The following is a 26,364-nucleotide window of genomic DNA, read 5'->3' as shown; positions in this document are numbered from 1 at the left end:
GTACCGGTATAACTGGAAACGCACTGTGAACCGGGCTGGGTACTGGTATAATTGGTAATGCACTGTGAACCGTGCTCGGTACCTGTATAAATGGTAATGCACTGTGAACCGGGCTGGGTACCGGTATTACTGGTTACACACTGTGAACCGAGCTGAAAACCGGTATAACTGGTAACGCACTGTGAACCGGGCTGTGTACCGGTATAACTGGTAATGCACTGTGAATCGGACTCGGTACCGGTATAAATGGTAATGCACTGTGAACCGGGCTGGGTACCGGTATTAATGGTTACACACTGTGAACCGTGCTGAAAACTGGTATAAATGGTAACGCACTGTGAACCGGTCTGGGTACCGGTATAACTAGTAACGCACTGTGAACCAGTCTGGGTACCGGTATAAATGGTAATGCACTGTGAACCGGGCTGGGTACCGGTATTAATGGTTACACACTGTGAACCGGTCTGGGTACCGGTATATCTAGTAACGCACTGTGAACCGGGCTGGGTACCGGTATAAATGGTAACGCACTGTGAACCGGGCTGGGTACCGGTATAACTGGTAACGCACTGTAAACTGGGCTGGGTACCGGTATAACTGTTAGTGCACTGTGAACCGGGCTGGGTACAATAATAACTGGTAACGCACTGTGAACCGGGCTGGGTACCGGTATAAATGGTAATGCACTGTGAACCGGGCTGGGTACCGGTATTACTGGTTACACACTTTGAACCGGGCTGAAAACCGGTATAAATTGTAACGCAATGTAAAACGGTCTGGGTACCGGTATAACTAGTAATGCACTGTGAACCGGTCTGGGTACCGGAATAAATGGTACCACACTATGAACCGAGCTTGGTACCAGTATAACTGGAAATGCATTGTGAACCTGGCTGAGTACCGATATAACTGGTAACGAACTGTGCAACTGGCCTAGTACCGGTATAACTGGAAACTAATTGTGAACCTGACTGGGTACAGGTATAACTGGTAAAGCCCTGTGAACCGGGCTTGGTACCGGTAATACTGTTATAGCACTGTGTACCGGGCTGGGTACCGGTATAACTGGTAACGCACTGTGAACCGGGCTGGGTACCGGTATAACTGGAAACACACTGTGAACCGGACTGGGTACCGGTATAATTGGTAATGCACTGTGAACCGGGCTCGGTAACTGTATAAATGGTAATGCACTGTGAACCGGGCTGGCTACCGGTATTACTGGTTACACACTGTGAACCAGGCTGAAAACCGGTATAACTGGTAAAGCACTGTGAACCGGGCTGGGTACCGGTATAACTGGTAACGCACTGTGAACCGGGCTGGGTACCGGTATAACTGGTAACGCACTGTGAACCGGGCTGGGTACCGGTATAACTGGTAACGCACTGTGAACCGGGCTGGGTACCGGTATAACTGGTAACGCACTGTGAACCGGGCTGGGTACCGGTATAACTGGTAATGCACTGTGAATCGGACGCGGTACCTGTATAAATGGTAATGCACTGAGAACCGGGCTGGGTACCAGTAATACTGTTATAGCACTGTGAACAGGGCTGGGTACCGGTATAACTGGTAACGCACTGTGAACCGGGCTGGTTACCGGTATAACTGGTAACACACTGTGAACCGGGCTGGGTACCGGTATAACTGGTAACGCACTGTAAACCGGGCTGGGTACCGGTAGAACTGTTAGTGCACTGTGAACCGGGCTTGGTACAATAATAACTGGTAACGCACTGTGAACCGGGCTGGGTACCGGTATAACTGGTAACGCACTGTGAACCGGGCTGGGTACCGGTATAACTGGTAACACACTGTGAACCGGGCTGGGTACCGGAATAAATGGTAGCACACTATGAACCGAGCTTGGTACCGGTATAACTGGAAATGCATTGTGAACCTGTCTGAGTACTGATATAACTGGTAACGAACTGTGCAACTGGCCTAGTACCGGTATAACTGGAAACTAATTGTGAACCTGACTGGGTACCGGTATAACTGGTAACGCACTGTGAACCGGGCTGGGTACCGGTATAACTAGTAACGCACTGTGAACCGGGCTGGGTACCGGAATAAATGGTAGCACACTATGAACCGAGCTTGGTACCGGTATAACTGGAAATGCATTGTGAACCTGTCTGAGTACTGATATAACTGGTAACGAACTGTGCAACTGGCCTAGTACCGGTATAACTGGAAACTAATTGTGAACCTGACTGGGTACAGGTATAACTGGTAAAGCCCTGTGAACCGGGCTGGGTACCGGTAATACTGTTATAGCACTGTGAACCGGGCTGGGTACCGGTATAACTGGTAACGCACTGTGAACCGGGCTGGGTACCTGTATAAATGGTAATGCACTGTGAACCGGGCTGGGTACCAGTATTAATGGTTGCACACTGTGAACCGGGCTGAAAACCGGTATAAATGGTAACGCACTGTGAACCGGTCTGGGTACCGGTATAACTAGTAACGCACTGTGAACCGGGCTGGGTACCGGTATAACTGGTAACGCACTGTGAACCGGGCTGGGTACAATAATAACTGGTAACGCACTGTGAACCGGGATGGGTACCGGTATAAATGGTAATGCACTGTGAACCGGGCTGGGTACCGGTATTACTGGTTACACACTGTGAACCGGGCTAAAAACCGGTATAAATTGTAACGCAATGTAAAACGGTCTGGGTACCGGTATAACTAGTAACGCACTGTGAACCGGGCTGGGTACCGGAATAAATGGTACCACACTATGAACCGAGCTTGGTACCGGTATAACTGGAAATGCATTGTGAACCTGGCTGAGTACCGATATAACTGGTAACGAACTGAGCAATTGGCCTAGTACCGGTATAACTGGAAACTAATTGTGAACCTGACTGGGTACAGGTATAACTGGTAAAGCCCTGTGAACCGGGCTGGGTACCGGTAATACTGTTATAGCACTGTGAACCGGGCTGGGTACAGGTATAACTCGTAACGCACTGTGAACCGGGCTGGGTACCGGTATAACTGGTAACGCACTGTGAACCGGGCTGGGTACAATAATAACTGGTAACGCACTGTGAACCGGGCTGGGTACCGGTATAACTGGTAACGCACTGTGAACCGGGCTGGGTACCGGAATAACTGGTAACGCACTGTGAACCGGGCTGGGTACCGGTATAACTGGTAACGCACTGTGAACCGGGCTGGGTACCGGTATAACTGGTAACACACTGTGAACCGGGCTGGGTACCGGTATAACTGGTAACGCACTGTGAACCGGGCTGGGTACCGGTATAACTGGAAACGCACTGTGAACCGGGCTGGGTAACGGTATAATTGGTAACGCACTGTGAACTGGGCTGGGTACCGGTATAACTGGTAACGCATTGTGAACAGGGCTGGGTACCGGTATAACTGGTAATGCACTGTGAACCGGGCTGGGTACCGGTATAACTGGTAACGCACTGTGAACCGGGCTGGGCACCGGTATAACTGGAAAAGCACTGTGAACCGGGCTGGGTACCAGTATAATTGGTAATGCACTCTGAACCGGGCTGGGTACCGGTATAACTGGTAACGCACTGTGAACCGGGCTGGGTACCGATATAACTGGTAACGCACTGTGAACCGGGCTGGGTACCGGTATAACTGGTAACGCACTGTGAACCGGGCTGGGTACCGGTATAACTGGTAATGCACTGTGAACCGGGCTGGGTACCGGTATAACTGGAAGCGCACTGTGAACCGGGCTGGGTACTGGTATAATTGGTAATGCACTGTGAACCGTGCTCGGTACCTGTATAAATGGTAATGCACTGTGAACCGGGCTGGGTACCGGTATTACTGGTTACACACTGTGAACCGAGCTGAAAACCGGTATAACTGGTAACGCACTGTGAACCGGGCTGTGTACCGGTATAACTGGTAATGCACTGTGAATCGGACTCGGTACCGGTATAAATGGTAATGCACTGTGAACCGGGCTGGGTACCGGTATTAATGGTTACACACTGTGAACCGTGCTGAAAACTGGTATAAATGGTAACGCACTGTGAACCGGTCTGGGTACCGGTATAACTAGTAACGCACTGTGAACCAGTCTGGGTACCGGTATAAATGGTAATGCACTGTGAACCGGGCTGGGTACCGGTATTAATGGTTACACACTGTGAACCGGTCTGGGTACCGGTATATCTAGTAACGCACTGTGAACCGGGCTGGGTACCGGTATAAATGGTAACGCACTGTGAACCGGGCTGGGTACCGGTATAACTGGTAACGCACTGTAAACTGGGCTGGGTACCGGTATAACTGTTAGTGCACTGTGAACTGGGCTGGGTACAATAATAACTGGTAACGCACTGTGAACCGGGCTGGGTACCGGTATAAATGGTAATGCACTGTGAACCGGGCTGGGTACCGGTATTACTGGTTACACACTTTGAACCGGGCTGAAAACAGGTATAAATTGTAACGCAATGTAAAACGGTCTGGGTACCGGTATAACTAGTAATGCACTGTGAACCGGGCTGGGTACCGGAATAAATGGTACCACACTATGAACCGAGCTTGGTACCGGTATAACTGGAAATGCATTGTGAACCTGGCTGAGTACCGATATAACTGGTAACGAACTGTGCAACTGGCCTAGTACCGGTATAACTGGAAACTAATTGTGAACCTGACTGGGTACAGGTATAACTGGTAAAGCCCTGTGAACCGGGCTGGGTACCGGTAATACTGTTATAGCACTGTGAACCGGGCTGGGTACCGGTATAACTGGTAACGCACTGTGAACCGGGCTGGGTACCGGTATAACTGGTAATGCACTGTGAACCGGGCTGGGTACCGGTATAACTGGTAACGCACTGTGAACCGGGCTGGGTACCGGTATAACTGGAAACGCACTGTGAACTGGGCTGGGTAACGGTATAATTGGTAACGCACTGTGAACCGGGCTGGGTACCGGTATAACTGGTAACGCATTGTGAACCGGGCTGGGTACCGGTATAACTGGTAACGCACTGTGAACCGGGCTGGGTACCGGTATAACTGGAAACGCACTGTGAACCGGGCTGGGAACCGGTATAATTGGTAATGCACTGTGAACCGGGCTCGGTACCTGTATAAATGGTAATGCACTGTGAACCGGGCTGGGTACCGGTATTAATGGTTGCACACTGTGAACCGGGCTGAAAACCGGTATAAATGGTAACGCACTGTGAACCGGGCTGGGTACCGGTATAACTGGTAATGCACTGTGAATCGGACTCGGTACTTGTATAAATGGTAATGCACTGTGAACCGGGCTGGGTACCAGTAATACTGTTATAGCACTGTGAACAGGGCTGGGTACCGGTATAACTGGTAACGCACTGTGAACCGGGCTGGTTACCGGTATAACTGGTAACACACTGTGAACCGGGCTGGGTACCGGTATAACTGGTAACGCACTGTAAACCGGGCTGGGTACCGGTATAACTGTTAGTGCACTGTGAACCGGGCTGGGTACAATAATAACTGGTAACGCACTGTGAACCGGGCTGGGTACCGGTATAACTGGAAATGCATTGTGAACCTGTCTGAGTACTGATATAACTGGTAACGAACTGTGCAACTGGCCTAGTACCGGTATAACTGGAAACTAATTGTGAACCTGACTGGGTACAGGTATAACTGGTAAAGCCCTGTGAACCGGGCTGGGTACCGGTAATACTGTTATAGCACTGTGAACCGGGCTGGGTACCGGTATAACTGGTAACGCACTGTGAACCGGGCTGGGTACCGGTATAACTGGTAATGCACTGTGAACCGGGCTGGGTACCGGTATAACTGGTAACGCACTGTGAACCGGGCTGGGTACCGGTATAACTGGTAACGCACTGTGAACCGGGCTGGGTACCGGTATAACTGGTAACGCACTGTGAACCGGGCTGGGTACCGGTATAACTGGAAACGCACTGTGAACTGGGCTGGGTAACGGTATAATTGGTAACGCACTGTGAACCGGGCTGGGTACCGGTATAACTGGTAACGCATTGAGAACCGGGCTGGGTACCGGTATAACTGGTAACGCACTGTGAACCGGGCTGGGTACCGGTATAACTGGAAACGCACTGTGAACCGGGCTGGGAACCGGTATAATTGGTAATGCACTGTGAACCGGGCTCGGTACCTGTATAAATGGTAATGCACTGTGAACCGGGCTGGGTACCGGTATTAATTGTTTCACACTGTGAACCGGGCTGAAAACCGGTATAAATGGTAACGCACTGTGAACCGGTCTGGGTACCGGTATAACTAGTAACGCACTGTGAACCGGGCTGGGTACCGGTAAAAATGGTAACGCACTGTGAACCGGGCTGGGTACCGGTATAACCGGTAACGCACTGTGAACCGGGCTGGGTACAATAATAACTGGTAACGCACTGTGAACCGGGATGGGTACCGGTATAAATGGTAATGCACTGTGAACCGGGCTGGGTACCGGTATTACTGGTTACACACTGTGAACCGGGCTGAAAACCGGTATAAATTGTAACGCAATGTAAAACGGTCTGGGTACCGGTATAACTTGTAACGCACTGTGAACCGGGCTGGGTACCGGAATAAATGGTACCACACTATGAACCGAGCTTGGTACCGGTATAACTGGAAATGCATTGTGAACCTGGCTGAGTACCGATATAACTGGGAACGAACTGAGCAATTGGCCTAGTACCAGTATAACTGGAAACTAATTGTGAACCTGACTGGGTACAGGTATAACTGGTAAAGCCCTGTGAACCGGGCTGGGTACCGGTAATACTGTTATAGCACTGTGAACCGGGCTGGGTACAGGTATAACTGGTAACGCACTGTGAACCGGGCTGGGTACCGGTATAACTGGTAACGCACTGTGAACCGGGCTGGGTACAATAATAACTGGTAACGCACTGTGAACCGGGCTGGGTACCGGTATAACTGGTAATGCACTGTGAACCGGGCTGGGTACCGGTATAACTGGTAATGCACTGTGAACCGGGCTGGGTACCGGTATAACTGGTAACACACTGTGAACCGGGCTGGGTACCGGTATAACTGGTAACACACTGTGAACCGGGCTGGGTACCGGTATAACTGGAAACGCACTGTGAACCGGGCTGGGTAACGGTATAATTGGTAACGCACTGTGAACCGGGCTGGGTACCGGTATAACTGGAAACGCACTGTGAACCGGGCTGGGTAACGGTATAATTGGTAACGCACTGTGAACCGGGCTGGGTACCGGTATAACTGGTAACGCATTGTGAACCGGGCTGGGTACCGGTATAACTGGTAACGAACTGTGAACCGGGCTGGGTACCGGTATAACTGGTAACGCACTGTGAACCGAGCTGGGTACCGGTATAACTGGAAACGCACTGTGAACCGGGCTGGGTACCAGTATAATTGGTAATGCACTCTGAACCGGGCTGAAAACCGGTATAACTGGTAACGCACTGTGAACCGGGCTGGGTACCGATATAACTGGTAACGCACTGTGAACCGGGCTGGGTACCGGTATAACTGGTAACGCACTGTGAACCGGGCTGGGTACCGGTATAACTGGTAACGCACTGTGAACCGGGCTGGGTACCGGTATAACTGGAAACGCACTGTGAACCGGGCTGGGTACTGGTATAATTGGTAATGCACTGTGAACCGTGCTCGGTACCTGTATAAATGGTAATGCACTGTGAACCGGGCTGGGTACCGGTATTACTGGTTACACACTGTGAACCGAGCTGAAAACCGGTATAACTGGTAACGCACTGTGAACCGGGCTGGGTACCGGTATAACTGGTAATGCACTGTGAATCGGACTCGGTACCGGTATAAATGGTAATGCACTGTGAACCGGGCTGGGTACCGGTATTAATGGTTACACACTGTGAACCGGGCTGAAAACTGGTATAAATGGTAACGCACTGTGAACCGGTCTGGGTACCGGTATAACTAGTAACGCACTGTGAACCGGTCTGGGTACCGGTATAAATGGTAATGCACTGTGAACCGGGCTGGGTACCGGTATTAATGGTTACACACTGTGAACCGGTCTGGGTACCGGTATATCTAGTAACGCACTGTGAACCGGGCTGGGTACCGGTATAAATGGTAACGCACTGTGAACCGGGCTGGGTACCGGTATAACTGGTAACGCACTGTAAACTGGGCTGGGTACCGGTATAACTGTTAGTGCACTGTGAACCGGGCTGGGTACAATAATAACTGGTAACGCACTGTGAACCGGGCTGGGTACCGGTATAAATGGTAATGCACTGTGAACCGGGCTGGGTACCGGTATTACTGGTTACACACTTTGCACCGGGCTGAAAACTGGTATAAATTGTAACGCAATGTAAAACGGTCTGGGTACCGGTATAACTAGTAATGCACTGTGAACCGGGCTGGGTACCGGAATAAATGGTACCACACTATGAACCGAGCTTGGTACCGGTATAACTGGAAATGCATTGTGAACCTGGCTGAGTACCGATATAACTGGTAACGAACTGTGCAACTGGCCTAGTACCGGTATAACTGGAAACTAATTGTGAACCTGACTGGGTACAGGTATAACTGGTAAAGCCCTGTGAACCGGGCTGGGTACCGGTAATACTGTTATAGCACTGTGAACCGGGCTGGGTACCGGTATAACTGGTAACGCACTGTGAACCGGGCTGGGTACCGGTATAACTGGTAATGCACTGTAAACCGGGCTGGGTACCGGTATAACTGGTAACGCACTGTGAACCGGGCTGGGTACCGGTATAACTGGAAACGCACTGTGAACCGGGATGGGTAACGGTATAATTGGTAACGCACTGTGAACCGGGCTGGGTACCGGTATAACTGGTAACGCATTGTGAACCGGGCTGGGTACCGGTATAACTGGTAACGCACTGTGAACCGGGCTGGGTACCGGTATAACTGGAAACGCACTGTGAACCGGGCTGGGAACCGGTATAATTGGTAATGCACTGTGAACCGGGCTCGGTACCTGTATAAATGGTAATGCACTGTGAACCGGGCTGGGTACCGGTATTAATGGTTGCACACTGTGAACCGGGCTGAAAACCGGTATAAATGGCAACGCACTGTGAACCGGGCTGGGTACCGGTATAACTGGTAATGCACTGTGAATCGGACTCGGTACTTGTATAAATGGTAATGTACTGTGAACCGGGCTGGGTACTAGTAATACTGTTATAGCACTGTGAACAGGGCTGGGTACCGGTATAACTGGTAACGCACTGTGAACCGGGCTGGTTACCGGTATAACTGGTAACACACTGTGAACCGGGCTGGGTACCGGTATAACTGGTAACGCACTGTAAACCGGGCTGGGTACCGGTATAACTGTTAGTGCACTGTGAACCGGGCTGGGTACAATAATAACTGGTAACGCACTGTGAACCGGGCTGGGTACCGGTATAACTGGAAATGCATTGTGAACCTGTCTGAGTACCGATATAACTGGTAACGAACTGTGCAACTGGCCTAGTACCGGTATAACTGGAAACTAATTGTGAACCTGACTGGGTACAGGTATAACTGGTAAAGCCCTGTGAACCGGGCTGGGTACCGGTAATACTGTTATAGCACTGTGAACCGGGCTGGGTACCGGTATAACTGGTAACGCACTGTGAACCGGGCTGGGTACCGGTATAACTGGTAATGCACTGTGAACCGGGCTGGGTACCGGCATAACTGGTAACGCACTGTGAACCGGGCTGGGTACCGGTATAACTGGTAACGCACTGTGAACCGGGCTGGGTACCGGTATAACTGGTAACGCACTGTGAACCGGGCTGGGTACCGGTATAACTGGAAACGCACTGTGAACTGGGCGGGGTAACGGTATAATTGGTAACGCACTGTGAACCGGGCTGGGTACCGGTATAACTGGTAACGCATTGTGAACCGGGCTGGGTACCGGTATAACTGGTAACGCACTGTGAACCGGGCTGGGTACCGGTATAACTGGAAACGCACTGTGAACCGGGCTGGGAACCGGTATTTTGGTAATGCACTGTGAACCGGGCTCGGTACCTGTATAAATGGTAATGCACTGTGAACCGGGCTGGGTACCGGTATTAATGGTTGCACACTGTGAACCGGGCTGAAAACCGGTATAAATGGTAACGCACTGTGAACCGGTCTGGGTACCGGTATAACTAGTAACGCACTGTGAACCGGGCTGGGTACCGGTAAAAATGGTAACGCACTGTGAACCGGGCTGGGTACCGGTATAACCGGTAACGCACTGTGAACCGGGCTGGGTACAATAATAACTGGTAACGCACTGTGAACCGGGATGGGTACCGGTATAAATGGTAATGCACTGTGAACCGGGCTGGGTACCGGTATTACTGGTTACACACTGTGAACCGGGCTGAAAACCGGTATAAATTGTAACGCAATGTAAAACGGTCTGGGTACCGGTATAACTTGTAACGCACTGTGAACCGGGCTGGGTACCGGAATAAATGGTACCACACTATGAACCGAGCTTGGTACCGGTATAACTGGAAATGCATTGTGAACCTGGCTGAGTACCGATATAACTGGGAACGAACTGAGCAATTGGCCTAGTAACGGTATAACTGGAAACTAATTGTGAACCTGACTGGGTACAGGTATAACTGGTAAAGCCCTGTGAACTGGGCTGGGTACCGGTAATACTGTTATAGCACTGTGAACCGGGCTGGGTACAGGTATAACTGGTAATGCACTGTGAACCGGGCTGGGTACCGGTATAACTGGTAACGCACTGTGAACCGGGCTGGGTACAATAATAACTGGTAACGCACTGTGAACCGGGCTGGGTACCGGTATAACTGGTAATGCACTGTGAACCGGGCTGGGTACCGGTATAACTGGTAACGCACTGTGAACCGGGCTGGGTACCAGTAATACTGTTATAGCACTGTGAACCGGGCTGGGTACCGGTAATACTGTTATAGCACTGTGAACCGGGCTGGGTACCGGTATTACTGGTAACGCACTGTGAACCGGGCTGGGTACCGGTATAACTGGTAACGCACTGTGAACCGGGCTGGGTACCGGTATAAATGGGAACGCACTGTGAACCGGGCTGGGTACCGGTATAACTGGTAATGCACTGTGAACCGGGCTGGGTACCGGTATAACTGGTAACGCACTGTGAACCGGGCTGGGTACCGGTATAACTGGAAACGCACGGTGAACCGGGCTGGGTACCGGTATAATTGGTAATGCACTCTGAACCGGGCTGGGTACCGGTATAACTGGTAACGCACTGTGAACCGGGCTGGGTACCGGTATAACTGGTAACGCACTGTGAACCGGGCTGGGTACTGGTATAACTGGTAACGCACTGTGAACCGGGCTGGGTACCGGTATAACTGGTAACGCACTGTGAACCGGGCTGGGTACCGGTATAACTGGTAACGCACTGTGAACCGGGCTGGGTACCGGTATAACTGGTAACGCACTGTGAACCGGGCTGGGTACCGGTATAACTGGTAACGCACTGTGAACCGGGCTGGGTACCGGTATAACTGGTAACGCACTGTGAACCGGGCTGGGTACCGGTATAACTGGAAACGCACTGTGAACCGGGCTGGGTACCGGTATAATTGGTAATGCACTGTGAACCGGGCTCGGTACCTGTATAAATGGTAATGCACTGTGAACCGGGCTGGCTACCGGTATTACTGGTTACACACTGTGAACCGGGCTGAAAACCGGTATAACTGGTAACGCACTGTGAACCGGGTTGGGTACCGGTATAACTGGTAACGCACTGTGAACCGGGCTGGGTACCGGTATAACTGGTAACGCACTGTGAACCGGGCTGGGTACCGGTATAACTGGTAACGCACTGTGAACCGGGCTGGGTACCGGTATAACTGGTAACGCACTGTGAACCGGGCTGGGTACCGGTATAACTGGTAATGCACTGTGAATCGGACTCGGTACCTGTATAAATGGTAATGCACTGTGAAACGGGCTTGGTACCAGTAATACTGTTATAGCACTGTGAACCGGGCTGGTTACCGGTATAACTGGTAACACACTGTGAACCGGGCTGGGTACCGGTATAACTGGTAACGCACTGTAAACCGGGCTGGGTACCGGTATAATTGGTAATGCACTGTGAACCGGGCTGGGTAACGGTATAATTGGTAATGCACTGTGAACCAGGCTGGGTACCGGTATAACTGGTAACGCATTGTGAACCGGGCTGGGTACCGGTATAACTGGAAATGCATTGTGAACCTGTCTGAGTACCGATATAACTGGTAACGAACTGTGCAACTGGCCTAGTACCGGTATAACTGGAAACTAATTGTGAACCTGACTTGGTACAGGTATAACTGGTAAAGCCCTGTGAAACGGGCTGGGTACCGGTAATACTGTTATAGCACTGTGAACCGGGCTGGGTACAGGTATAACTGGTAACGCACTGTAAACCGGGCTGGGTACCGGTATAATTGGTAATGCACTGTGAACCGGGCTGGGAACCGGTATAATTGGTAATGCACTGTGAACCGGGCTTGGTACCTGTATAAATGGTAATGCACTGTGAACCGGGCTGGGTACCGGTATTAATGGTTGCACACTGTGAACCGGGCTGAAAACCGGTATAAATGGTAACGCACTGTGAACCGGTCTGGGTACCGGTATAACTAGTAACGCACTGTGAACCGGGCTGGGTACCGGTATAACTGGTAACGCACTGTGAACCGGGCTGGGTACAATAATAACTGGTAACGCACTGTGAACCGGGATGGGTACCGGTATAAATAGTAATGCACTGTGAACCGGGCTGGGTACCGGTATTACTGGTTACACACTGTGAACCGGGCTGAAAACCGGTATAAATTGTAACGCAATGTAAAACGGTCTGGGTACCGGTATAACTAGTAACGCACTGTGAACCGGGCTGGGTACCGGAATAAATGGTACCACACTATGAACCGAGCTTGGTACCGGTATAACTGGAAATTCATTGTGAACCTGGCTGAGTACCGATATAACTGGTAACGAACTGAGCAATTGGCCTAGTACCGGTATAACTGGAAACTAATTGTGAACCTGACTGGGTACAGGTATAACTGGTAAAGCCCTGTGAACCGGGCTGGGTACCGGTAATACTGTTATAGCACTGTGAACCGGGCTGGGTACAGGTATAACTGGTAACGCACTGTGAACCGGGCTGGGTACCGGTATAACTGGTAACGCACTGTGAACCGGGCTGGGTACAATAATAACTGGTAACGCACTGTGAACCGGGCTGGGTACCGGTATAATTGGAAATGCATTGTGAACCTGTCTGAGTACCGATATAACTGGTAACGAACTGTGCAACTGGCCTACTACCGGTATAACTGGAAACGAATTGGGAACCTGACTGGGTACAGGTATAACTGGTAAAGCCCTGTGAACCGGGCTGGGTACCGGTAATACTGAGATAGCACTGTGAACCGGGCTGGGTACCGGTATAACTGGTAACGCACTGTGAACCGGGCTGGGTACCGGTATAACTGGTAACGCACTGTGAACCGGGCTGAAAACCGGTATAAATGGTAACGCACTGTGAACCGGTCTGGGTACCGGTATATCTAGTAACGCACTGTGAACCGGGCTGGGTACCGGTATAAATGGTAACGCACTGTGAACCGGGCTGGGTACCGGTATAACTGGTAATGCACTGTAAACTGGGCTGGGTACCGGTATAACTGTTAGTGCACTGTGAACCGGGCTGGGTACAATAATAACTGGTAACGCACTGTGAACCGGGCTGGGTACCGGTATAAATGGTAATGCACTGTGAACCGGGCTGGGTACCGGTAATACTGTTATAGCACTGTGAACCGGGCTGGGTATCGGTATAACTGGTAACGCACTGTGAACCGGGCTGGGTACCGGTATAACTGGTAACGCACTGTGAACCGGGCAGGGTACCGGTATAAATGGGAACGCACTGTGAACCTGGCTGGGTACCGGTATAACTGGTAACGCACTGTGAACCGGGCTGGGTACCGGTATAACTGGTAACGCACTGTGAACCGGGCTGGGTACCGGTATAACTGGTAACGCACTGTGAACCGGGCAGGGTACCGGTATAAATGGGAACGCACTGTGAACCTGGCTGGGTACCGGTATAACTGGTAACGCACTGTGAACCGGGCTGGGTACCGGTATATCTAGTAACGCACTGTGAACCGGGCTGGGTACCGGTATAAATGGTAACGCACTGTGAACCGGGATGGGTACCGGTATAACTGGTAACGCACTGTAAACTGGGCTGGGTACCGGTATAACTGTTAGTGCACTGTGAACCGGGCTGGGTACAATAATAACTGGTAACGCACTGGGAACCGGGCTGGGTACCGGTATAAATGGTAATGCACTGTGAACCGGGCTGGGTACCGGTATAACTGGTAACGCACTGTGAACCGGGCTGGGTACCGGTATAACTGGAAATGCATTGCGAACCTGTCTGAGTACCGATATAACTGGTAACGAACTGTGCAACTGGCCTAGTACCGGTATAACTGGAAACTAATTGTGAACCTGACTGGGTACAGGTATAACTGGTAAAGCCCTGTGAACCGGGCTGGGTACCGGTAATACTGTTATAGCACTGTGAACCGGGCTGGGTACCGGTATAACTGGTAACGCACTGTGAACCGGGCTGGGTACCGGTATAACTGGTAATGCACTGTGAACCGGGCTGGGTACCGGTATAACTGGTAACGCACTGTGAACCGGGCTGGGTACCGGTATAACTGGTAACACACTGTGAACCGGGCTGGGTACCGGTATAACTGGTAACGCACTGTGAACCGGGCTGGGTACCGGTATAACTGGAAACGCACTGTGAACCGGGCTGGGTAACGGTATAATTGGTAACGCACTGTGAACCGGGCTGGGTACCGGTATAACTGGTAACGCATTGTGAACCGGGCTGGGTACCGGTATAACTGGTAACGCACTGTGAACCGGGCTGGGTACCGGTATAACTGGAAACGCACTGTGAACCGGGCTGGGAACCGGTATAATTGGTAATGCACTGTGAACCGGGCTTGGTACCTGTATAAATGGTAATGCACTGTGAACCGGGCTAGGTACCGGTATTAATGGTTGCACACTGTGAACCGGGCTGAAAACCGGTATAAATGGTAACGCACTGTGAACCGGTCTGGGTACCGGTATAACTAGTAACGCACTGTGAACCGGGCTGGGTACCGGTATAACTGGTAACGCACTGTGAACCGGGCTGGGTACAATAATAACTGGTAACGCACTGTGAACCGGGATGGGTACCGGTATTAATGGTAATGCACTGTGAACCGGGCTGGGTACCGGTATTACTGGTTACACACTGTGAACTGGGCTGAAAACCGGTATAAATTGTAACGCAATGTAAAACGGTCTGGGTACCGGTATAACTAGTAACGCACTGTGAACCGGGCTGGGTACCGGAATAAATGGTACCACACTATGAACCGAGCTTGGTACCGGTATAACTGGAAATGCATTGTAAACCTGGCTGAGTACCGATATAACTGGTAACGAACTGAGCAATTGGCCTAGTACCGGTATAACTGGAAACTAATTGTGAACCTGACTGGGTACAGGTATAACTGGTAAAGCCCTGTGAACCGGGCTGGGTACCGGTAATACTGTTATAGCACTGTGAACCGGGCTGGGTACAGGTATAACTGGTAACGCGCTGTGAACCGGGCTGGGTACCGGTATAACTGGTAACGCACTGTGAACCGGGCTGGGTACAATAATAACTGGTAACGCACTGTGAACCGGGCTGGGTACCGGTATAACTGGAAATGCATTGTGAACCTGTCTGAGTACCGATATAACTGGTAACGAACTGTGCAACTGGCCTAGTACCGGTATAACTGGAAACTAATTGTGAACCTGACTGGGTACAGGTATAACTGGTAAAGCCCTGTGAACCGGGCTGGGTACCGGTAATACTGTTATAGCACTGTGAACCGGGCTGGGTACCGGTATAACTGGTAACGCACTGTGAACCGGGCTGGGTACCGGTATAACTGGTAATGCACTGTGAACCGGGCTGGGTACCGGCATAACTGGTAACGCACTGTGAACCGGGCTGGGTACCGGTATAACTGGTAACGCACTGTGAACCGGGCTGGGTACCGGTATAACTGGTAACGCACTGTGAACCGGGCTGGGTACCGGTATAACTGGAAACGCACTGTGAACTGGGCGGGGTAACGGTATAATTGGTAACGCACTGTGAACCGGGCTGGGTACCGGTATAACTGGTAACGCATTGTGAACCGGGCTGGGTACCGGTATAACTGGTAACGCACTGTGAACCGGGCTGGGTACCGGTATAACTGGAAACGCACTGTGAACCGGGCTGGGAACCGGTATTTTGGTAATGCACTGTGAACCGGGCTCGGTACCTGTATAAATGGTAATGCACTGTGAACCGGGCTGGGTACCGGTATTAATGGTTGCACACTGTGAACCGGGCTGAAAACCGGTATAAATGGTAACGCACTGTGAACCGGTCTGGGTACCGGTATAACTAGTAACGCACTGTGAACCGGGCTGGGTACCGGTAAAAATGGTAACGCACTGTGAACCGGGCTGGGTACCGGTATAACCGGTAACGCACTGTGAACCGGGCTGGGTACAATAATAACTGGTAACGCACTGTGAACCGGGATGGGTACCGGTATAAATGGTAATGCACTGTGAACCGGGCTGGGTACCGGTATTACTGGTTACACACTGTGAACCGGGCTGAAAACCGGTATAAATTGTAACGCAATGTAAAACGGTCTGGGTACCGGTATAACTTGTAACGCACTGTGAACCGGGCTGGGTACCGGAATAAATGGTACCACACTATGAACCGAGCTTGGTACCGGTATAACTGGAAATGCATTGTGAACCTGGCTGAGTACCGATATAACTGGGAACGAACTGAGCAATTGGCCTAGTAACGGTATAACTGGAAACTAATTGTGAACCTGACTGGGTACAGGTATAACTGGTAAAGCCCTGTGAACTGGGCTGGGTACCGGTAATACTGTTATAGCACTGTGAACCGGGCTGGGTACAGGTATAACTGGTAATGCACTGTGAACCGGGCTGGGTACCGGTATAACTGGTAACGCACTGTGAACCGGGCTGGGTACAATAATAACTGGTAACGCACTGTGAACCGGGCTGGGTACCGGTATAACTGGTAATGCACTGTGAACCGGGCTGGGTACCGGTATAACTGGTAACGCACTGTGAACCGGGCTGGGTACCAGTAATACTGTTATAGCACTGTGAACCGGGCTGGGTACCGGTAATACTGTTATAGCACTGTGAACCGGGCTGGGTACCGGTATTACTGGTAACGCACTGTGAACCGGGCTGGGTACCGGTATAACTGGTAACGCACTGTGAACCGGGCTGGGTACCGGTATAAATGGGAACGCACTGTGAACCGGGCTGGGTACCGGTATAACTGGTAATGCACTGTGAACCGGGCTGGGTACCGGTATAACTGGTAACGCACTGTGAACCGGGCTGGGTACCGGTATAACTGGAAACGCACGGTGAACCGGGCTGGGTACCGGTATAATTGGTAATGCACTCTGAACCGGGCTGGGTACCGGTATAACTGGTAACGCACTGTGAACCGGGCTGGGTACCGGTATAACTGGTAACGCACTGTGAACCGGGCTGGGTACTGGTATAACTGGTAACGCACTGTGAACCGGGATGGGTACCGGTATAAATAGTAATGCACTGTGAACCGGGCTGGGTACCGGTATTACTGGTTACACACTGTGAACCGGGCTGAAAACCGGTATAAATTGTAACGCAATGTAAAACGGTCTGGGTACCGGTATAACTAGTAACGCACTGTGAACCGGGCTGGGTACCGGAATAAATGGTACCACACTATGAACCGAGCTTGGTACCGGTATAACTGGAAATTCATTGTGAACCTGGCTGAGTACCGATATAACTGGTAACGAACTGAGCAATTGGCCTAGTACCGGTATAACTGGAAACTAATTGTGAACCTGACTGGGTACAGGTATAACTGGTAAAGCCCTGTGAACCGGGCTGGGTACCGGTAATACTGTTATAGCACTGTGAACCGGGCTGGGTACAGGTATAACTGGTAACGCACTGTGAACCGGGCTGGGTACCGGTATAACTGGTAACGCACTGTGAACCGGGCTGGGTACAATAATAACTGGTAACGCACTGTGAACCGGGCTGGGTACCGGTATAATTGGAAATGCATTGTGAACCTGTCTGAGTACCGATATAACTGGTAACGAACTGTGCAACTGGCCTACTACCGGTATAACTGGAAACGAATTGGGAACCTGACTGGGTACAGGTATAACTGGTAAAGCCCTGTGAACCGGGCTGGGTACCGGTAATACTGAGATAGCACTGTGAACCGGGCTGGGTACCGGTATAACTGGTAACGCACTGTGAACCGGGCTGGGTACCGGTATAACTGGTAACGCACTGTGAACCGGGCTGAAAACCGGTATAAATGGTAACGCACTGTGAACCGGTCTGGGTACCGGTATATCTAGTAACGCACTGTGAACCGGGCTGGGTACCGGTATAAATGGTAACGCACTGTGAACCGGGCTGGGTACCGGTATAACTGGTAATGCACTGTAAACTGGGCTGGGTACCGGTATAACTGTTAGTGCACTGTGAACCGGGCTGGGTACAATAATAACTGGTAACGCACTGTGAACCGGGCTGGGTACCGGTATAAATGGTAATGCACTGTGAACCGGGCTGGGTACCGGTAATACTGTTATAGCACTGTGAACCGGGCTGGGTATCGGTATAACTGGTAACGCACTGTGAACCGGGCTGGGTACCGGTATAACTGGTAACGCACTGTGAACCGGGCAGGGTACCGGTATAAATGGGAACGCACTGTGAACCTGGCTGGGTACCGGTATAACTGGTAACGCACTGTGAACCGGGCTGGGTACCGGTATAACTGGTAACGCACTGTGAACCGGGCTGGGTACCGGTATAACTGGTAACGCACTGTGAACCGGGCAGGGTACCGGTATAAATGGGAACGCACTGTGAACCTGGCTGGGTACCGGTATAACTGGTAACGCACTGTGAACCGGGCTGGGTACCGGTATATCTAGTAACGCACTGTGAACCGGGCTGGGTACCGGTATAAATGGTAACGCACTGTGAACCGGGATGGGTACCGGTATAACTGGTAACGCACTGTAAACTGGGCTGGGTACCGGTATAACTGTTAGTGCACTGTGAACCGGGCTGGGTACAATAATAACTGGTAACGCACTGGGAACCGGGCTGGGTACCGGTATAAATGGTAATGCACTGTGAACCGGGCTGGGTACCGGTATAACTGGTAACGCACTGTGAACCGGGCTGGGTACCGGTATAACTGGAAATGCATTGCGAACCTGTCTGAGTACCGATATAACTGGTAACGAACTGTGCAACTGGCCTAGTACCGGTATAACTGGAAACTAATTGTGAACCTGACTGGGTACAGGTATAACTGGTAAAGCCCTGTGAACCGGGCTGGGTACCGGTAATACTGTTATAGCACTGTGAACCGGGCTGGGTACCGGTATAACTGGTAACGCACTGTGAACCGGGCTGGGTACCGGTATAACTGGTAATGCACTGTGAACCGGGCTGGGTACCGGTATAACTGGTAACGCACTGTGAACCGGGCTGGGTACCGGTATAACTGGTAACACACTGTGAACCGGGCTGGGTACCGGTATAACTGGTAACGCACTGTGAACCGGGCTGGGTACCGGTATAACTGGAAACGCACTGTGAACCGGGCTGGGTAACGGTATAATTGGTAACGCACTGTGAACCGGGCTGGGTACCGGTATAACTGGTAACGCATTGTGAACCGGGCTGGGTACCGGTATAACTGGTAACGCACTGTGAACCGGGCTGGGTACCGGTATAACTGGAAACGCACTGTGAACCGGGCTGGGAACCGGTATAATTGGTAATGCACTGTGAACCGGGCTTGGTACCTGTATAAATGGTAATGCACTGTGAACCGGGCTAGGTACCGGTATTAATGGTTGCACACTGTGAACCGGGCTGAAAACCGGTATAAATGGTAACGCACTGTGAACCGGTCTGGGTACCGGTATAACTAGTAACGCACTGTGAACCGGGCTGGGTACCGGTATAACTGGTAACGCACTGTGAACCGGGCTGGGTACAATAATAACTGGTAACGCACTGTGAACCGGGATGGGTACCGGTATTAATGGTAATGCACTGTGAACCGGGCTGGGTACCGGTATTACTGGTTACACACTGTGAACTGGGCTGAAAACCGGTATAAATTGTAACGCAATGTAAAACGGTCTGGGTACCGGTATAACTAGTAACGCACTGTGAACCGGGCTGGGTACCGGAATAAATGGTACCACACTATGAACCGAGCTTGGTACCGGTATAACTGGAAATGCATTGTAAACCTGGCTGAGTACCGATATAACTGGTAACGAACTGAGCAATTGGCCTAGTACCGGTATAACTGGAAACTAATTGTGAACCTGACTGGGTACAGGTATAACTGGTAAAGCCCTGTGAACCGGGCTGGGTACCGGTAATACTGTTATAGCACTGTGAACCGGGCTGGGTACAGGTATAACTGGTAACGCGCTGTGAACCGGGCTGGGTACCGGTATAACTGGTAACGCACTGTGAACCGGGCTGGGTACAATAATAACTGGTAACGCACTGTGAACCGGGCTGGGTACCGGTATAACTGGAAATGCATTGTGAACCTGTCTGAGTACCGATATAACTGGTAACGAACTGTGCAACTGGCCTAGTACCGGTATAACTGGAAACTAATTGTGAACCTGACTGGGTACAGGTATAACTGGTAAAGCCCTGTGAACCGGGCTGGGTACCGGTAATACTGTTATAGCACTGTGAACCGGGCTGGGTACCGGTATAACTGGTAACGCACTGTGAACCGGGCTGGGTACCGGTATAACTGGTAATGCACTGTGAACCGGGCTGGGTACCGGCATAACTGGTAACGCACTGTGAACCGGGCTGGGTACCGGTATAACTGGTAACGCACTGTGAACCGGGCTGGGTACCGGTATAACTGGTAACGCACTGTGAACCGGGCTGGGTACCGGTATAACTGGAAACGCACTGTGAACTGGGCGGGGTAACGGTATAATTGGTAACGCACTGTGAACCGGGCTGGGTACCGGTATAACTGGTAACGCATTGTGAACCGGGCTGGGTACCGGTATAACTGGTAACGCACTGTGAACCGGGCTGGGTACCGGTATAACTGGAAACGCACTGTGAACCGGGCTGGGAACCGGTATTTTGGTAATGCACTGTGAACCGGGCTCGGTACCTGTATAAATGGTAATGCACTGTGAACCGGGCTGGGTACCGGTATTAATGGTTGCACACTGTGAACCGGGCTGAAAACCGGTATAAATGGTAACGCACTGTGAACCGGTCTGGGTACCGGTATAACTAGTAACGCACTGTGAACCGGGCTGGGTACCGGTAAAAATGGTAACGCACTGTGAACCGGGCTGGGTACCGGTATAACCGGTAACGCACTGTGAACCGGGCTGGGTACAATAATAACTGGTAACGCACTGTGAACCGGGATGGGTACCGGTATAAATGGTAATGCACTGTGAACCGGGCTGGGTACCGGTATTACTGGTTACACACTGTGAACCGGGCTGAAAACCGGTATAAATTGTAACGCAATGTAAAACGGTCTGGGTACCGGTATAACTTGTAACGCACTGTGAACCGGGCTGGGTACCGGAATAAATGGTACCACACTATGAACCGAGCTTGGTACCGGTATAACTGGAAATGCATTGTGAACCTGGCTGAGTACCGATATAACTGGGAACGAACTGAGCAATTGGCCTAGTAACGGTATAACTGGAAACTAATTGTGAACCTGACTGGGTACAGGTATAACTGGTAAAGCCCTGTGAACTGGGCTGGGTACCGGTAATACTGTTATAGCACTGTGAACCGGGCTGGGTACAGGTATAACTGGTAATGCACTGTGAACCGGGCTGGGTACCGGTATAACTGGTAACGCACTGTGAACCGGGCTGGGTACAATAATAACTGGTAACGCACTGTGAACCGGGCTGGGTACCGGTATAACTGGTAATGCACTGTGAACCGGGCTGGGTACCGGTATAACTGGTAACGCACTGTGAACCGGGCTGGGTACCAGTAATACTGTTATAGCACTGTGAACCGGGCTGGGTACCGGTAATACTGTTATAGCACTGTGAACCGGGCTGGGTACCGGTATTACTGGTAACGCACTGTGAACCGGGCTGGGTACCGGTATAACTGGTAACGCACTGTGAACCGGGCTGGGTACCGGTATAAATGGGAACGCACTGTGAACCGGGCTGGGTACCGGTATAACTGGTAATGCACTGTGAACCGGGCTGGGTACCGGTATAACTGGTAACGCACTGTGAACCGGGCTGGGTACCGGTATAACTGGAAACGCACGGTGAACCGGGCTGGGTACCGGTATAATTGGTAATGCACTCTGAACCGGGCTGGGTACCGGTATAACTGGTAACGCACTGTGAACCGGGCTGGGTACCGGTATAACTGGTAACGCACTGTGAACCGGGCTGGGTACTGGTATAACTGGTAACGCACTGTGAACCGGGATGGGTACCGGTATAACTGGTAACGCACTGTGAACCGGGCTGGGTACCGGTATAACTGGTAACGCACTGTGAACCGGGCTGGGTACCGGTATAACTGGTAACGCACTGTGAACCGGGCTGGGTACCGGTATAACTGGTAACGCACTGTGAACCGGGCTGGGTACCGGTATAACTGGAAACGCACTGTGAACCGGGCTGGGTACCGGTATAATTGGTAATGCACTGTGAACCGGGCTCGGTACCTGTATAAATGGTAATGCACTGTGAACCGGGCTGGCTACCGGTATTACTGGTTACACACTGTGAACCGGGCTGAAAACCGGTATAACTGGTAACGCACTGTGAACCGGGTTGGGTACCGGTATAACTGGTAACGCACTGTGAACCGGGCTGGGTACCGGTATAACTGGTAACGCACTGTGAACCGGGCTGGGTACCGGTATAACTGGTAACGCACTGTGAACCGGGCTGGGTACCGGTATAACTGGTAACGCACTGTGAACCGGGCTGGGTACCGGTATAACTGGTAATGCACTGTGAATCGGACTCGGTACCTGTATAAATGGTAATGCACTGTGAAACGGGCTTGGTACCAGTAATACTGTTATAGCACTGTGAACCGGGCTGGTTACCGGTATAACTGGTAACACACTGTGAACCGGGCTGGGTACCGGTATAACTGGTAACGCACTGTAAACCGGGCTGGGTACCGGTATAATTGGTAATGCACTGTGAACCGGGCTGGGTAACGGTATAATTGGTAATGCACTGTGAACCAGGCTGGGTACCGGTATAACTGGTAACGCATTGTGAACCGGGCTGGGTACCGGTATAACTGGAAATGCATTGTGAACCTGTCTGAGTACCGATATAACTGGTAACGAACTGTGCAACTGGCCTAGTACCGGTATAACTGGAAACTAATTGTGAACCTGACTTGGTACAGGTATAACTGGTAAAGCCCTGTGAAACGGGCTGGGTACCGGTAATACTGTTATAGCACTGTGAACCGGGCTGGGTACAGGTATAACTGGTAACGCACTGTAAACCGGGCTGGGTACCGGTATAATTGGTAATGCACTGTGAACCGGGCTGGGAACCGGTATAATTGGTAATGCACTGTGAACCGGGCTTGGTACCTGTATAAATGGTAATGCACTGTGAACCGGGCTGGGTACCGGTATTAATGGTTGCACACTGTGAACCGGGCTGAAAACCGGTATAAATGGTAACGCACTGTGAACCGGTCTGGGTACCGGTATAACTAGTAACGCACTGTGAACCGGGCTGGGTACCGGTATAACTGGTAACGCACTGTGAACCGGGCTGGGTACAATAATAACTGGTAACGCACTGTGAACCGGGATGGGTACCGGTATAAATAGTAATGCACTGTGAACCGGGCTGGGTACCGGTATTACTGGTTACACACTGTGAACCGGGCTGAAAACCGGTATAAATTGTAACGCAATGTAAAACGGTCTGGGTACCGGTATAACTAGTAACGCACTGTGAACCGGGCTGGGTACCGGAATAAATGGTACCACACTATGAACCGAGCTTGGTACCGGTATAACTGGAAATTCATTGTGAACCTGGCTGAGTACCGATATAACTGGTAACGAACTGAGCAATTGGCCTAGTACCGGTATAACTGGAAACTAATTGTGAACCTGACTGGGTACAGGTATAACTGGTAAAGCCCTGTGAACCGGGCTGGGTACCGGTAATACTGTTATAGCACTGTGAACCGGGCTGGGTACAGGTATAACTGGTAACGCACTGTGAACCGGGCTGGGTACCGGTATAACTGGTAACGCACTGTGAACCGGGCTGGGTACAATAATAACTGGTAACGCACTGTGAACCGGGCTGGGTACCGGTATAATTGGAAATGCATTGTGAACCTGTCTGAGTACCGATATAACTGGTAACGAACTGTGCAACTGGCCTACTACCGGTATAACTGGAAACGAATTGGGAACCTGACTGGGTACAGGTATAACTGGTAAAGCCCTGTGAACCGGGCTGGGTACCGGTAATACTGAGATAGCACTGTGAACCGGGCTGGGTACCGGTATAACTGGTAACGCACTGTGAACCGGGCTGGGTACCGGTATAACTGGTAACGCACTGTGAACCGGGCTGAAAACCGGTATAAATGGTAACGCACTGTGAACCGGTCTGGGTACCGGTATATCTAGTAACGCACTGTGAACCGGGCTGGGTACCGGTATAAATGGTAACGCACTGTGAACCGGGCTGGGTACCGGTATAACTGGTAATGCACTGTAAACTGGGCTGGGTACCGGTATAACTGTTAGTGCACTGTGAACCGGGCTGGGTACAATAATAACTGGTAACGCACTGTGAACCGGGCTGGGTACCGGTATAAATGGTAATGCACTGTGAACCGGGCTGGGTACCGGTAATACTGTTATAGCACTGTGAACCGGGCTGGGTATCGGTATAACTGGTAACGCATTGTGAACCGGGCTGGGTACCGGTATAACTGGTAACGCACTGTGAACCGGGCTGGGTACCGGTATAACTGGAAACGCACTGTGAACCGGGCTGGGAACCGGTATAATTGGTAATGCACTGTGAACCGGGCTTGGTACCTGTATAAATGGTAATGCACTGTGAACCGGGCTAGGTACCGGTATTAATGGTTGCACACTGTGAACCGGGCTGAAAACCGGTATAAATGGTAACGCACTGTGAACCGGTCTGGGTACCGGTATAACTAGTAACGCACTGTGAACCGGGCTGGGTACCGGTATAACTGGTAACGCACTGTGAACCGGGCTGGGTACAATAATAACTGGTAACGCACTGTGAACCGGGATGGGTACCGGTATTAATGGTAATGCACTGTGAACCGGGCTGGGTACCGGTATTACTGGTTACACACTGTGAACTGGGCTGAAAACCGGTATAAATTGTAACGCAATGTAAAACGGTCTGGGTACCGGTATAACTAGTAACGCACTGTGAACCGGGCTGGGTACCGGAATAAATGGTACCACACTATGAACCGAGCTTGGTACCGGTATAACTGGAAATGCATTGTAAACCTGGCTGAGTACCGATATAACTGGTAACGAACTGAGCAATTGGCCTAGTACCGGTATAACTGGAAACTAATTGTGAACCTGACTGGGTACAGGTATAACTGGTAAAGCCCTGTGAACCGGGCTGGGTACCGGTAATACTGTTATAGCACTGTGAACCGGGCTGGGTACAGGTATAACTGGTAACGCGCTGTGAACCGGGCTGGGTACCGGTATAACTGGTAACGCACTGTGAACCGGGCTGGGTACAATAATAACTGGTAACGCACTGTGAACCGGGCTGGGTACCGGTATAACTGGAAATGCATTGTGAACCTGTCTGAGTACCGATATAACTGGTAACGAACTGTGCAACTGGCCTAGTACCGGTATAACTGGAAACTAATTGTGAACCTGACTGGGTACAGGTATAACTGGTAAAGCCCTGTGAACCGGGCTGGGTACCGGTAATACTGTTATAGCACTGTGAACCGGGCTGGGTACCGGTATAACTGGTAACGCACTGTGAACCGGGCTGGGTA

This window comes from Pseudophryne corroboree, chromosome 3, assembly GCF_028390025.1.
Source record: "Pseudophryne corroboree isolate aPseCor3 chromosome 3, aPseCor3.hap2, whole genome shotgun sequence".
Classification (NCBI taxonomy): domain Eukaryota; kingdom Metazoa; phylum Chordata; class Amphibia; order Anura; family Myobatrachidae; genus Pseudophryne; species Pseudophryne corroboree.
The sequence above is the reverse complement of the archived record's forward strand: the minus strand, read 5'-3'. Positions refer to the sequence as shown.